Source organism: Nyctibius grandis, chromosome 9 (assembly GCF_013368605.1).
Source record: "Nyctibius grandis isolate bNycGra1 chromosome 9, bNycGra1.pri, whole genome shotgun sequence".
Classification (NCBI taxonomy): Eukaryota; Metazoa; Chordata; class Aves; order Nyctibiiformes; family Nyctibiidae; genus Nyctibius; species Nyctibius grandis.
In genome coordinates, this window is record NC_090666.1 from 15,065,397 (window position 1) to 15,079,207 (window position 13,811).

The following is a 13,811-nucleotide window of genomic DNA, read 5'->3' on the forward strand; positions in this document are numbered from 1 at the left end:
AACCTCAGCTAGAAAGGTGGGGACATGATGCCAGTGATGTTAAATGGGGTAAAAGGAAAAAAAACCAAGCTGATGCTTTCTTTTTTTCAGGCCACAGAAATTCAGAGAAAAATCCAACAGACAGGGAAAAAGAGTGTGGATGGAAGAGAAAGATTGGAAGCTTGTGTCAGCTTGTGTCACAGGTCACCCAGCTTTCTGGAAATCTGCAAAAGACCAACAGTGGGACATCTTAACAGAGGCAAATATGTTTGGGTTCTGGGCTGTGACTGCATTGGCAGGCAACGGCTGGAGCAGGCTGAGGTGACAGCAGCAGTGCGGGAGGATTTGAAAGGAGACTTTACATGCAGAGGGGATGAAGTGCAGATGCTTGTAAGGAGCGGAGGGTAGCGGGGGGGCAGGAAGTCACAAAACATAGGAGCTGCCAGAAGAGGGGATGTTCGTCCCCCCTTTGGAAGATATCCATAATGCACAGATACAGGCTTAGAAACTATTCCATGAAAGCTCAGGGTTATAGCACTGACTCCCTTGCAGGCTAGAAAAATACATGCTTGAAAGGAAAAGGCCTTCATGGTAGGAGGGTTTGTTATTTGGGGTTTTTAACTGACAGAATCCGCTGCTGACTTGTAAGGTGGGGAGGTATTAACTCCTGAGAAGGAGGAACAAAAGGCAGGGATTGCAATCCTGCGAGAAAAAAGCAAGGAGCATTGCAAGTAGAGGTGGGCTGGTCCAGAGGGGGGGTAAGGATATTCATCAAGTGGTCTGAGATGAAACATGCTGTGTGTTCGCAAAGGTGCCTGTCAGTCAAGTGGGGGAGCAACATTATGACAACCTCTCTTCCAGGAGCAGCAAAGACCAAGATTCTTCCCCTACGAAGCTAGTCAAGAAATTACTGAAATGGTTGTTTTAACAATCAAAGCTAACTGGGAGAGAACAAAAGAACTCCAGATGCATGTACATACACATCCATCCGTCTGTCCATGTCCTCCTATGGCCTCCGATGAGCCAACTTCCACTTAAAGAAAGCCCCTTACATTGGTGAGAAAACAGGCAGCAAATTATTTTGCTGCTGTAAAACTTGAAATGCTCTAGGTCTCAGGGAGGAGTGTGAAATGGGTGTAACTTGCATGAAAATTTCTGAGTACCGTTAAGTGTAATGCACATGGAATAGCAGAAAAGAGGTTAAATTTCTTTTGAAGGAGCCACTCTTCTTTCCTGAATACCAACTTGCTGTCTTACTGCCCAGCTCTCGAAGTACAGCTGCTGCCGTGGTTCCTGGAGACAGGTGGGCTCAGGTTCCAGAGGGGCTGTTGTGAAAGCCCACAAGCACACAATATTACTGCACTTGCTGCTATTCGCTTGTCAGTACTTAATCAATTAACAAATACAAATGCAGAGCTGTGCTGAAATCAAAATAGATACTTTGGTATGGAAAAAACTTAATATGAGGAAGTTGCTTCTTAAACAGAGAGGAATTTGTTGTTCAGCTGCACTCAAAACACAAGAAAAGGGAAAAAAAAAACATTAATGTGTGCCAGGGCAAAAGTACCACTGTCTTGGCAAGGAAAAGAAACATTTGCAAACTTCCGAGTTTGTATTCAAACAATGGACAAGAAAATGAACTAGAAAAACTGCTTGATGGGTTGCCGAGAAGAACCCTCCTCCACCCCTACGCACACTGATTTTTGTGTTTTCTTACACCCGGATAAGATGGATTGGTGGTACAACAAATAATATCTGACACACAAGTTATACAAAAAACATCGTATCAAGAACAGAATTCAAAATGGGCTGAACTGCTTGAATTCAAAGGCAATCAGATACGTGGCAAAAATATAAACAACTACCCCATTCCTTTCTCCCAGAAGATGTTAGACACTGAAAGCAAAACTCTATCATCAGCTTTTTCACACAGTTGCTATCCCAGTATAGGCTGATACAATGTAAAAAAATCAAAACACTAAAACCAAACCAAGCCCTGAATCCCATGTTGAATATCAAGGTGAGAAGAAATCTTAAGTCTGGCTGTCACACATCTGAAGTAACAGGCTTTCCAGTGTCCTCTATGGTCATTTTCCCTGTGGCTGTGAGCTTTAGTAAATTACCCTTAATCCTTCATCACAAGTCTACCCTTTTTCAGTTTTATGCCAAGTTCCTAGTAGGCAACTTCTCAAATTGCCATTAACGTTTGGAGATTTCTTCACATATTGCAGATGAGGGTCAGAATTCCCCATTGCTAAGCTATTCGTTTGTATTTCCTTTCAATCCTTCTCCTACACAAAACAAATACCTAAATATTATCTGTGTCAAAGTAAGTATTTTAAAACGTATATACTTCACTCGGGGCTGGTGGGAGGGCTGGGCTGCAATCGTTTGCAGTCCAGTAGCTTCCCAGTACTGGATCCTTCCCAGCACGCAGGTGCCCAGTCAGAGCGTGTGTGCCCACACGCAGCACCCCAGGTGCACAGCGCACCCAGGTCCTTCCCAGCGCCTGTGATTCCTGACCACCTGCTCCCGGTTTGCTTCCAAACACTTTTAAAGCAAGAGCACCCTGTTCAAATCCTCAGTGTTTCAGCATTTGCTATGCAGTACATTCTATTAGCGAACAGTTTCACTGCAGGTTAAAATTCTCAGACGCAGATCATACAATGAGCTGAGAAGTATTGGCTGGGGAAAAAAAAAAAAGCCTGTCGTACATAGCAGGACTACCGGTAATGTGCAGTATATTACACTCCAGCAATAATGATTAATATCAAAGCTAAACAGGAATGATTTGTACAGTTGCGACAAGTAGAATAAAATATGTATTTTAACTAAATCAGTTTTTAGGAAACCAGGCACAGGTTAATCCTTTATAAATATGTTCACAGAGTACATTAGACACCAGCCCGCCTACATGAAATGAATGCAGCACACACTCTGATGTATTACAGAGGCAGGATAAATGAGGGAACTCTTCTGTGTTTGATCTGGTTCTGCTCTGTAATTCAGAGATACTGGAGATGGGTGGCAAGTTTCTCATTGATCCCAAAAGAAGCAATACCGTTGAATCCTATGAAATGTAGGCTTTGTAGAGGATTGGAGGCTATGCACGAAGGACATTGTAGCTTTAGGGGCATATTCTCTTCTCGGGTATGTGTGTAACCAGCATTCACAAGAGTCATACACATCCTGGGGAAACTAGACCCTGTAGCTTAACAATAGTGAAAATGCATATCTAGCTCCACAGGCAATTATTTCACTCTCACTGCTACATCTGCATCCATTTATCAAAGGATAGATTTCTAGCAGATAATAAATGAATGTCTTGAGAATTTTGAAATAATGCTAAATTTGACACACATCAGCATTTAAAAATGCAGCAAAGTGCAGTTAGAGAATCAATCCAAGTCTAAGATATTTTAGATAGAAAACACAGGGTTAGCACATAGATTTGGGAATAATAAATGCCAGGGTTTTTTCCCCCAATTCTTTCCAGCTTTTTAAACCACTTACACCAGTTCTTGCTTCTCTGAACTGTATTTTGCATATGGTGGAGGTGTTAATGCACAATTACTGCACAACGGGGTTGTGAATTTTAGTTAATGAATGCTTTTAAAGGCACAATGAAATCCTCAGATGAAAGGCAACAAAGTGCAAAGTATTATTATAGCCTAGCCTAAGTTTTACTGAGAGCATTCTTATACACGATGGACGCAGCATAAATATGTATTATGGATGATAACCTCCCTGTAAAGCCTAATTCCCACTCCTGAGGCTGCCAGAGGCAAGGGGTGGCAGTCTTATAAGACTTAATAAAGTCTCATAATGTTTTCATCCGATTCCTACCCCCAGGAGGTAGAAGAGGACCCCTGTATACATTCTGAATCCTTAATGAATAGCATGGCCATCCCGGCATATCACGTGCAGAATTAGATCACAAGGACTGCAGACCAAGATGGTTCAGTGAACACTTAAAGGCAGAGGCAAATATAGGGAGCACAGCAAATGCTGTAGTTCCAGTCACAGCAGTGTGGCATACAGTGAGTTGATTTGTGTAATTGTATGCTATCTATGGAAGAGGTAAGCAAAGGGACAGAAATCTGCTTCTCATTTTCCTTGATAATTTTTCTAAAATCCAAGGAATTGTTTGTGCGTGATAACAAAAACGAACAATTAAGATGGTCTGTATTTTGCAAAGGTGAGAAAGGGATAGCTGCCAATAGGATGTGGATGAAAGCTCCAGTAACCCATTTGGAAAAGATCTAGCACCAGAATAATTGTACAACAGCTTACCAGGGTGAGAGAGGACAGGATCTGCTGGTCTGAACGATGGTTTGATCTGTTACGATGGGAGTGAAGTCTTCAGTTTGACAAATATTATTCTGCCTCCTGGGTCTGCAAGAGCTAACATTGTTCTAAAGGCGGCATCCCTCTGATCAGCTGCCCTGTTTCACTGATCATAGTCTAAGTGATCTGTAGCCTCCTTCTTTTTTCTGCCTCTGTTCAGAGAAAAGATTGCAGCTTCATTTTGGTTATTATTTGCATGTTTTTGTTAACAGTTTACTCTCAGCAGCTTCTGATTTAACCTTACGTGTTCTGAAGTTCAGGAAAATACTAAAAAGAGAATTTTTAGATCGGCACCTCATATTTTCAAAGTAATAGCAGGCACCTCACGCATACATCTTCATGCTCCACCCTTTTGGTAAATGTATTCTAACACTCTTAACTTACCTGCTTTAAAAGGACTGGCATGTTGAACCAGCTGGCCTTTTTCCACTGCTATAGCTTTTCATGTTATATCTGCTGCTCCAATTTCTGTATTTTCCCTGCATTTTGCAAGACAAAATGCAGAAGTTTAAAGGCTCATAATGTTTATGTGACAAAATCTTACTGCTAAGTACAGTACTACTGATGGATTAGTTTAATGCAATAGCATAATGTAATTTAATTATAGTAATAGTGCACAGCAACAATCTTACTGCTTATATCAGATTGTGAGACATTCTCTCTTAAAAGCTTCAACATTATTATTTAGTTTTTAGGTTTAGTTCCACAGTATCTCCCCCTCTTCTACACACATTAAATTAATTTCATAGGTGTCGAAGAAGAAACATTAGGTAAATTGCTGCCATTTTGTCACTGTAAGATTCCATAAGAATTCACAGTACTAACTGAAAACCTATTTTGCATCATGAGACAATAGCCACCCAGCCTGTGGTGAAAGCTTGTAGCCTTCTGGGCATAAGTCCTCAGACCCACATGCTGCAGTTTAAAAAAAAACAACCAAACAAAAAAAATGCCCAAGCAAAAAAAAAAGGGGGATCATTCCACCAAGTCTACCTTTTGTATTTACCTGAGAGCTTTTAATGTAGATTGATCTGAACTCCTGTGCCAGCCATGAACTACTACTAGATTCATATAAACTATTGTAGTTCAGAGCTCCAGCTTTTTCAGCCCACAGCTTCCACTGATTTCAGCATTGGCTGACAGCAGTTCAGAAAATGCAACCCACAATAACTCCTATTTCTAAAGTGTTTTCTATCTGAAGACCACAGAATTTTCTATCAGTGTTAGTTTAGCCTCACAACAGCTCCAGAAAGACAGAAAAATGCATCTTCAGCCAGCACAGCTGTATGCAAAGTGAACATCTGTCCATTGCCAAATTCAGTTTAGCTAATAATAAAAAACCCACACTTTATTTTCTCTTCCAGACAGGACCAGACTGCAAGGGAAAGCCTGGAGAGGATTTCCATGCTTTAAAAAGGGAAACAGGGAGAGACTGAATTTCCTAAGGTCACTGAGGAAACGCGTGGCAGTGCTAGGAAAAGAACCCAGCATGCGAGCAGCCAAGATACCATCTTCACAGCCAAAAATGGATGGGTTTTCTCTGCAGCGTGACTGCATTAGCTCTGTCATGGGGACACAACAGCACAGACAGAGCAGGCTCTGTGGATTTTGTGGCAATGAAGTTAGATTAAGGTTAATTTCTGGTTGGCAGAGAGACGTCTTTTTGTAATTGCATCGCGGCAAAAGCTCTTCTTGCCTTATTTCAATAACAAGCAGCTAGGTAACATGAATTAGCTAAATCACTGCAAACCACTGCTTTTTATAGGGGGTAATGAAGGTGTACAATTTTTCTTGAAACTATGGAAACTGCAAAATAGTCCTGCTGGATGCTGACCTGTTGCTGTTCATTTACTAGCTCGCCCAAGGTTTTGTAAGACTCAATTGTACATATTTTTCAGTGTATACACTTATTCAGGTGCAAGGCTAAAGCCACAAAGGGTCTTGGGCTCAGTACTGCAATGCTTGACTCTTAGGGGCTCTTTCAGCTTAAGAAACCTGTAGCTCCACAAAAGCCAGCATCTCCGCACAGCATCTCCACACAGAAGATGCTGTGCAAGGGACCTACATTTCTGCTTCTTTCAAGGGGTTTGGAAGATGACTTAAGGGTGAATGGACGCATTTCTCCCCCCTTCAACTTCACAACATGTATGAGCGTGTGGAAGTAACCATGCCCAGTGGTCCTTTTTAGTGCAACATGCCAGCATAAGGAAGAGATAAATTGTGCTAGATTTCCCCATGCCTTTTCAAGCCTCAACAGTATACTTAAGAGCAGTTCTGCGCTGTGAGAGATTAAAATTCACAGCATTTGATTTTGGGTAGATGTTTGAACCTAGGATCAATCTTTTGCAGAAAATACTTGCTAAAAGCTAGCCTATTCACTGTTTTACAATACCAAGGCCACCTGTCAAATCTATGGCACCTTTGCAAGCTACAGAAAGAAGCATATTTATATGCCAATTCACTTGTGCATTAATTTTAGCATGCAGCAGAACCCCTTTCTCTAGCCAGCCTCTGCTACTGCAGCAACACCCTGTACTCAGCAGAAATCTGGGCTTCTGACAGAAGTGGCACCATTTTTACACCTTTATGCCTTGGTGTTATTCATACTGTGTACCATTTGCTACCAAAAGCCTCTGCATTCCTTAAAGCTTTGTCTCAGAAGAAGAAAGAAATCCGGGTCAAACTTCCTGCATCAAAGCAAGCTGGTGGGGGATTTCAACCTTTGTCTTAGCTCCACATCTTAGGTGACTGTTCTGAAGATTTAAGGGCACTAAGAAAACATTGTCCTCTTTGCTGTGTTTTGCATGAAACTTTATAACAACTAGAAAGCAAGAAGTTGTTCCTAGCCTAAGATCTACTACAGTAAATTAGGTCACCTCAGCTGCTTTTGTAGACAAGACGATGTACATAGGGCAAAGAAGTCTCTTCCTCCCATTGATAACATTGTTCCCTTGCCTATACGTGTTGGTTTGGAAATGAACCTAGAGTCACCGTCTATTTAAAGTGAAACTCCTGAGTCTCTCTGCTACGTCTTTTTTTTTTTTTTTTTAACCATTCACGTGCAATGAACAACTTCCGTGCTGCTGTGAGCTTGACTCCTAGCCTCAAGATCTCACCCTCCCTAGTGTTGTCTGGATATCAGGTTTTTCAACCCCCAGTCCTTCCTCACAGGTAGGAAGCACATCACAACTCATTAGTAATTTACTGCTACAGTAATTTTTATAATTACTGCCAGGAGGCCTCATTAAATTTGATCTAATGAATAAATATTGTATTTTTCAACGTGATTACCAGAACAGCTTAAGCCGAGTGCCATAAACAATTATTTTCTTCAATACGCAGTATGTCACTGAGTATTGATTTTTATTTTGTAAAGAATTTACTGTATTCCTATCCATGGCTAGTAAGTAATAAATAGCCAGCCCTCTGAAGTGTCAATTGCCACGGAGCAGATGGCAAAACAGAAATTGGGGTATCTGTTGCAAAAAGTAAAATAATGCATGTTAGCGAAGATAAAGGGTTTGTCTGGACGTCAAGGAGGAGTGCTCCAATGTGAGTCTCTCTCCTAGCCCTCAAGAAAGCAGCCTGCTTTAGTCTAGTGTCTTCGATTTGTAAGTCAGTGATACCAAAATATTTAGGATGTATTAGGATACAACAAAGCATTTTATCTCAGAGAGCTAACACATAAACAAACAACAATGCTTTATGTTTCATTTGCTTTTTAGATCAATTGATCAGACGAAACATTCTTTTAACAGGTTTAAGAAAAATACAGAAATATGTAACATGCTGAATGTGAACCTACAGTTCAAACCAAGACTGCAAATTAGATTTACTTTCCAGCATCATTTACACCTTTTTCAGCAATTGCAGACTTCAGCATACAAACCTCTTTGAACTGTAACAAAAGGCATGCATTGGCAATGTCTTAGGATATACATCAGAGGAGTTCAGCATCAGAAGAAAACCCTTGAAATTTCCATCATCTAAGAATGTTTTCTGCACTTTCAGCTATATGGTACCACATTAGATAGAACCAATTCCATAGCTCAAGTAGCTACTTAAATAATTTTAAAGTAAATTTATCTACAAACAGCGCTGCTGGCCTGTGCCATCAGTTTTTTTGTTTAAGCAAGTCTTTCATTTAGGGCAAGAGAAAAAGGTGTTTAGGCAAACCCAGGGTCACTGAGGGCAATTCATATACCTGAAAGGATTTTTTCCTATTTAATGGACATTTTTGAATGAGCTGCATTTTCTCCCTGGGTTGTTTAGTTCAAGGAAACCTGCGTAGTCTTGAGATTGTTAGCTCATTATCTCCCACTCAGTTTCCTTGCTGTGGCCAAACTGTGATCAGCCTCCACCAAATTTCACTGGAATGAGTACAGTGCAGTTACTGATTTGTAACTGTATGTCATCAGAGCAGCCTCTCTGACTTTCACCAACATGCAACTTTTCCCCCTTACACATTACCTCCAAGTAAACTGTAGGGAATTAACTCTACATAGGACCTTAGGACTAGATCACCTTAGCTGCTTCTTCACTCCATAGCGTCTGTATTCATGACACTTAACATTTGCTCGCATAAGGTCCCTTTAGTACCTGGCTTTCTGTTGTGAGAGATGTGGAGAAACCTCAGTCTCACCAACACTGGTTGACAAATATCTGTGCTTCCAGACACACTGTCAAACAAAACATAACCCCCTTCATCTCCCTAGTGGTGGGATTTGCTGAATGATCCTCACACAAAGAGCAACTACAAAACAGCTTCTCTTCCTCCTTTGTATCTTTGGTGCTCCATGTCCCAGAAACGCTAACCCCAGCACTGCAGAGCTCAGTACAGCTACAGGTAGAAGTAATAGTAACAGTGCCCTGCGCTACTGTGGTCTGACACCTTCAGTACCTCTCTTCCACTCCAATGACTTTATTTTCTGAAGGATAACGTTAACATGGTTTAGGTGCCAGGCAAACACAAATGCTGCTCAGAAATCGATGCAGAAAGAGGTTTAGGTGTTTTTAACTGTGGGGAGGAGTTGAGTGCTTTGTACAAACTAAGCCACTTATTATAGGGACTTCTGAGAATCCCTTTTACAAAATCCATGTCTTCTTGCATGTTGTACAGCAAGCTGTGGCATACTGGGAGGAAGAAGGGCACTCCAGCAAGGCTGGATGTTGCACTAGATAGCAGGGAACCCTAAGATCTGTCAGGAATCACATCTCCTTGTGGATCCCAACATGTTAAAAGTATAACATGGTATCCATACAGGGAAAAACAGAAGCTAAATTTCAGCAGTCAGGCTTAATTAGCAAGTTAGCTAAGTCTGATATCAGCCAAACTGTTCATCTCATCCCTAACTTTTCCTCAGAAGTGAAAAAAAAAATCAGATGCTAAACATGAGCTTTTGGAAATGGGAAAAACAGGTAGGAAGAAAGAAAATGGTACCTAATCGATTGCAATACTCTCAACTCCCTTGTTTCAGCTATAATGCATAATACACTTAACAGCAAGTATGTCTAAGAAATAGACTAACTCTGCTTGCAAGGAGAAAGGGTGTATATCTCCAGTGTGTGCTTAGAAGGTGCACAGAAAAAAAAAGCATTATTCCTTGCTGTGGGTAAGTCTGCATGTCTTGATGAAAATTAATTGTAATCATGTTAAGAACATTCAATTGTTAATTTTTTCTCAGGCAGGCTTTAGCTATGTGGGTGAATGGGGTTTTGGTCTTACACCCGCAGAAGGAGTGACTTGTTTAAGATCATACCAGAAGGCTTTGACAGAACACTGTATCAGTATGCTACAATGGGCACATAGGTACCATATATATACTGGTATATTTTTATTTACTGGAGGTACTCTTCACAGCTTTGTAGTGCAGATGCTGTTTTCTAGCCACAGCAACCATTTAAAAACTAGGAGCTACTTCTTCCAGAGAAAACTGGGATTATATCAAAGCAGTTCAGTTCCTCACAACAAAACTCTGTGCTTGGTTTCCAATACCAAAACTGTAACATCGCAACTTTTTCATAAGAATTAAATGGAAACAGAAATAAAGGGGGAAGAAAAAGCTTTTAGAGCGTTAACTCTCCACGGCAGGAGGAAGCCAGCATGGGCATTGAGCTCGGCACACTCATCCCCTTCTCCCTGCTGAAAGGGACACAAAAAGAACTCTGGATAAGCATTTATTTTTCTGCTAATGTGAAAGTTTTCTTTTAAAGAGGAAGCAGATTGAACAGAGTACGAGAAAAGAATTTGACTCTGGCTTATTTCCAAAGGTTTTTTTTTCCCCGATGATTCACTGTTATCACTTGTATTCACATTACAACCAGCCTCAAAAAGAAATACCCAAAACCAAAACCAACCCCCTCCCTACACCCAACAACAAAAAACCCACACCACAAAAGCACTAAGAAATAGGATCTTTCCTACTGCTAAATTCTGCTAATAAGCTATATAAGAAGAGAACCACGTAAGATAAGAGTGCCTATGTTCATTCGCATTTGAGGAGTAACATAGCTAAGCCTCTAGATCTGGAACTTTAGAGCACATCTAAAGATGGTGAATCTCCAAGGTATTAAACAAAATGGTCGACACTGATTGAACTTCTTGTTTTACTTCATCTATATAATAATAGAAAGCATCTAAATATCTCTGAAGTCTAAAATGTTTAAATTTTCAGTATAACCTCCCCAATAGTTTTATTTTCAAACAGGAGTTTGGGTATTCAGGGAAGAGACAAAACTGCTAATTCTCTGAAAACATGAACAATAACAATTTTTATATTCGTGGGAGCCCCCTCACCCTCAGCCCTGGTGGCAGTCCATTGTGAATGCCCAGTTTATGTAACAATTCACAAACATACCACTTTTACATGGGCATTCAAGCTAAAAGGAGGTAAAGCAAGGCCAAAAGAAGAAGTGCTGGTAGGATTGCTTTGTTATTGTGTATATGATTAAAAGAAAAGGAGGATGCTTGCCATTGGCTTCTGTTACATCTCTTGACACAACCTAGCACACAGTGTCATTCTCCCTGCCTGCAATGATATCAACAGACAGGTAAGGATATAAAGCTAACTTGAGCCCAAACACAAATCTATAGTTTGAGTAATGTTTTGTTTCCATTTTTCAGGAGATATGTAAGTTTTACCTGCAGACATACTTCAGGGAAAGATTGTATGAGCAGGGCTCAACGCAGCAGGATCTACAGTTCAACTGATTATTTTCCTAGTTCAAGTAATCAGCACAAATACTACTAAAGTACTACTAATAAGAGACAGATGCAATGTCTTCTTACCCATCCTGACGATACCGTGACTTCTGGTTTATTTTCTTCACGTAACAGAGCTGTCTCCCATCCTTGCAACCAGAGCTCAATCAATTTTAGCTGTAAGAAAGCCTGTACCAAACAGCAGCAAGCAGATCATGTTTAATATGACTGTAGCTCTATGTTCTAGACATGTTTTCATACAAATTCAATATCCACAACTTCTTATAAATTCAGTCACAATAGGATTCCCAATTTCCCCCTCACCTCCGTTTCAGGGCTCCTACCACTACCACTGATCATTACATTTTTGGGTTCAAACACACAATTCCCCTCCTGTTTGCCACTCCCACCCCAAAGGGTTTGTGGGTTGACACCCCTCTAGGAGCCCCAGGCTTATTATTTGGAAGAAGGGTGAGACCTGAGCATGAAAACATGATGCTGTCCTCTCTTAACATTTGAAGCCCATATACTCCTGTATATCTATGACACAGCCCAGCATTACCTGGGTGCTGGCGTTTAGGACCCCATATGCTGGCCAGTCTATACCTGACAGAGAAAGCCATATCTTTTTACTCACTTTGTTTTAGTTGCAAGACCAAGAACATGAAAGAACAGCAGGCCCTTTCCAATATCTCCACGCTAGCTTATGCCATTAGCCGTGCAAGAGCTGCACTAGCCAAAAGCCCCAAGAGAACAAACTGGTTTATGCCTGCAGAGGTCAGTGGGTGACTCCCTTGCCAAATGTTTCAGATGCACATTGTGTATTACAGATAAGGTTTCAGAGTCAGCTGTGTTCCCTCACGCTGGAACACTGAAAGCCATTCTTTGTCTAGATGCAACCATTTTGCCCTTTTTGATCCCATTAGCCTACCCAAGCAAATGGTGATGCTGCTTTGTGTTACCATCCCCTTGCTTTTCTCTTCAAAATATGTTTGTAGGTTTCTGGCAGACAAAACAAAGGTATATTAGCCCATAAGATTAGGAAGGGAGAGGGGGTAGTTTCCAAAGCTAATGCCTATTTTTAAAATTTCCATTGCAGCTCCCTACACTAACAACTGGTTAAGCAGCTGAGTGCGTTGCTCTGGAATGTACAGCGTATGCTATTTCATCAGCCTGTGAATCAACCCTCCAATGCTATTTTTGTAACTTGCATATAACGAAAAAAACAGTTTGCTTAATAGGTAAGGAAGACAAAAATCCTTCTCTCAAGTTTTGAAGAGACGTAATGCTTCGTAACATTTGGCTTAGTTAAAAAGCAAGTGAGACAGGGAAAAAGCAAATAACATACATATTAATATATACTAGTCTAAGAGAATCTTCTGATAAGTAAGGTTTTGGCCAATTCCATCAGCAGATACTTTATCACTGTAATGAAAAGTTTACTCACAAGCAAGCTTGGGGTTTTATTTACATATTTAACTTAAAAAAAAAAAAAGCAGCTATCACTTACCCTTCTGGCATAAGTCACTTATCTCAGACTATGACATAGCCACAAATGACCTTCCCACCCCACCTCCCATCACAGGGAACAAAGGTCCAAGGAATTTAAGAGTGTAATTTGCCTATTAGTCTTTTTCAGTATTCTATTTCTAGCAGTTATAAATTATTATACCAGGTTAAAAAAATTAGATGTTATATCAGACCTAGGCACAAGACCACCTGGCCCTTAAACTGAGAGTAGTGAAGGAATATCAAACTCATACAGCCTTTTTCAATAATAAATTAAGAGTCATTCTGCGTCACACATGAGCTTCATTCTTCTGTTCTTCCTTTAACAGCGATACTCTACTTCCATGTATCTTTGTTTTTAAAGCTGACAGAGTTAGGATCTTTTCCTCATGAAGTTTCTTAAATTGCTGCCCATTTGCTGCAGATATAAACCATGAACTCTTTAACTATTTGTCAGCATCAGCAGTACTTAAGTAGCTGTGGTACAGAGGCTTGGGGGAAAAAGGTGTATTGAGACACCTCAAAATCATCACATAAACCGTAAACATACTACACAATTAGACACAAATTTATTCTCACATCACCAGCAGTGTGATGAAAGGTAATGCATCCAAATAAATTCTGAAATTATAATATCCTCCTCATCCTTCTCAGTTCAGGATGTAGGCATCTAGTTTAAGAAAATGTAGACAAAAAAAGCAGAAGGGTAAGCACAGAGCACATGTGCTTTAAGTCTGTATCTGGCCTGAACTCAGCACCTGTATATTTGTACCAT

General features: G+C 40.5%; 1 long non-coding RNA gene across 1 annotated transcript; it reads right to left on the reverse strand.

Moving 5' to 3' along the window:
• Nucleotides 1–4,278: 4,278 nt before the first annotated feature.
• Nucleotides 4,279–12,250, reverse strand: LOC137667484 (uncharacterized). Its single transcript, XR_011048800.1, has 4 exons — nt 12,165–12,250; nt 11,615–11,716; nt 4,711–4,805; nt 4,279–4,478 (listed from the first exon to the last, which is right to left on the reverse strand). It is a non-coding gene; the product is annotated as an uncharacterized lncRNA (long non-coding RNA).
• Between the last annotated feature and the right edge of the window lie 1,561 nt (nt 12,251–13,811).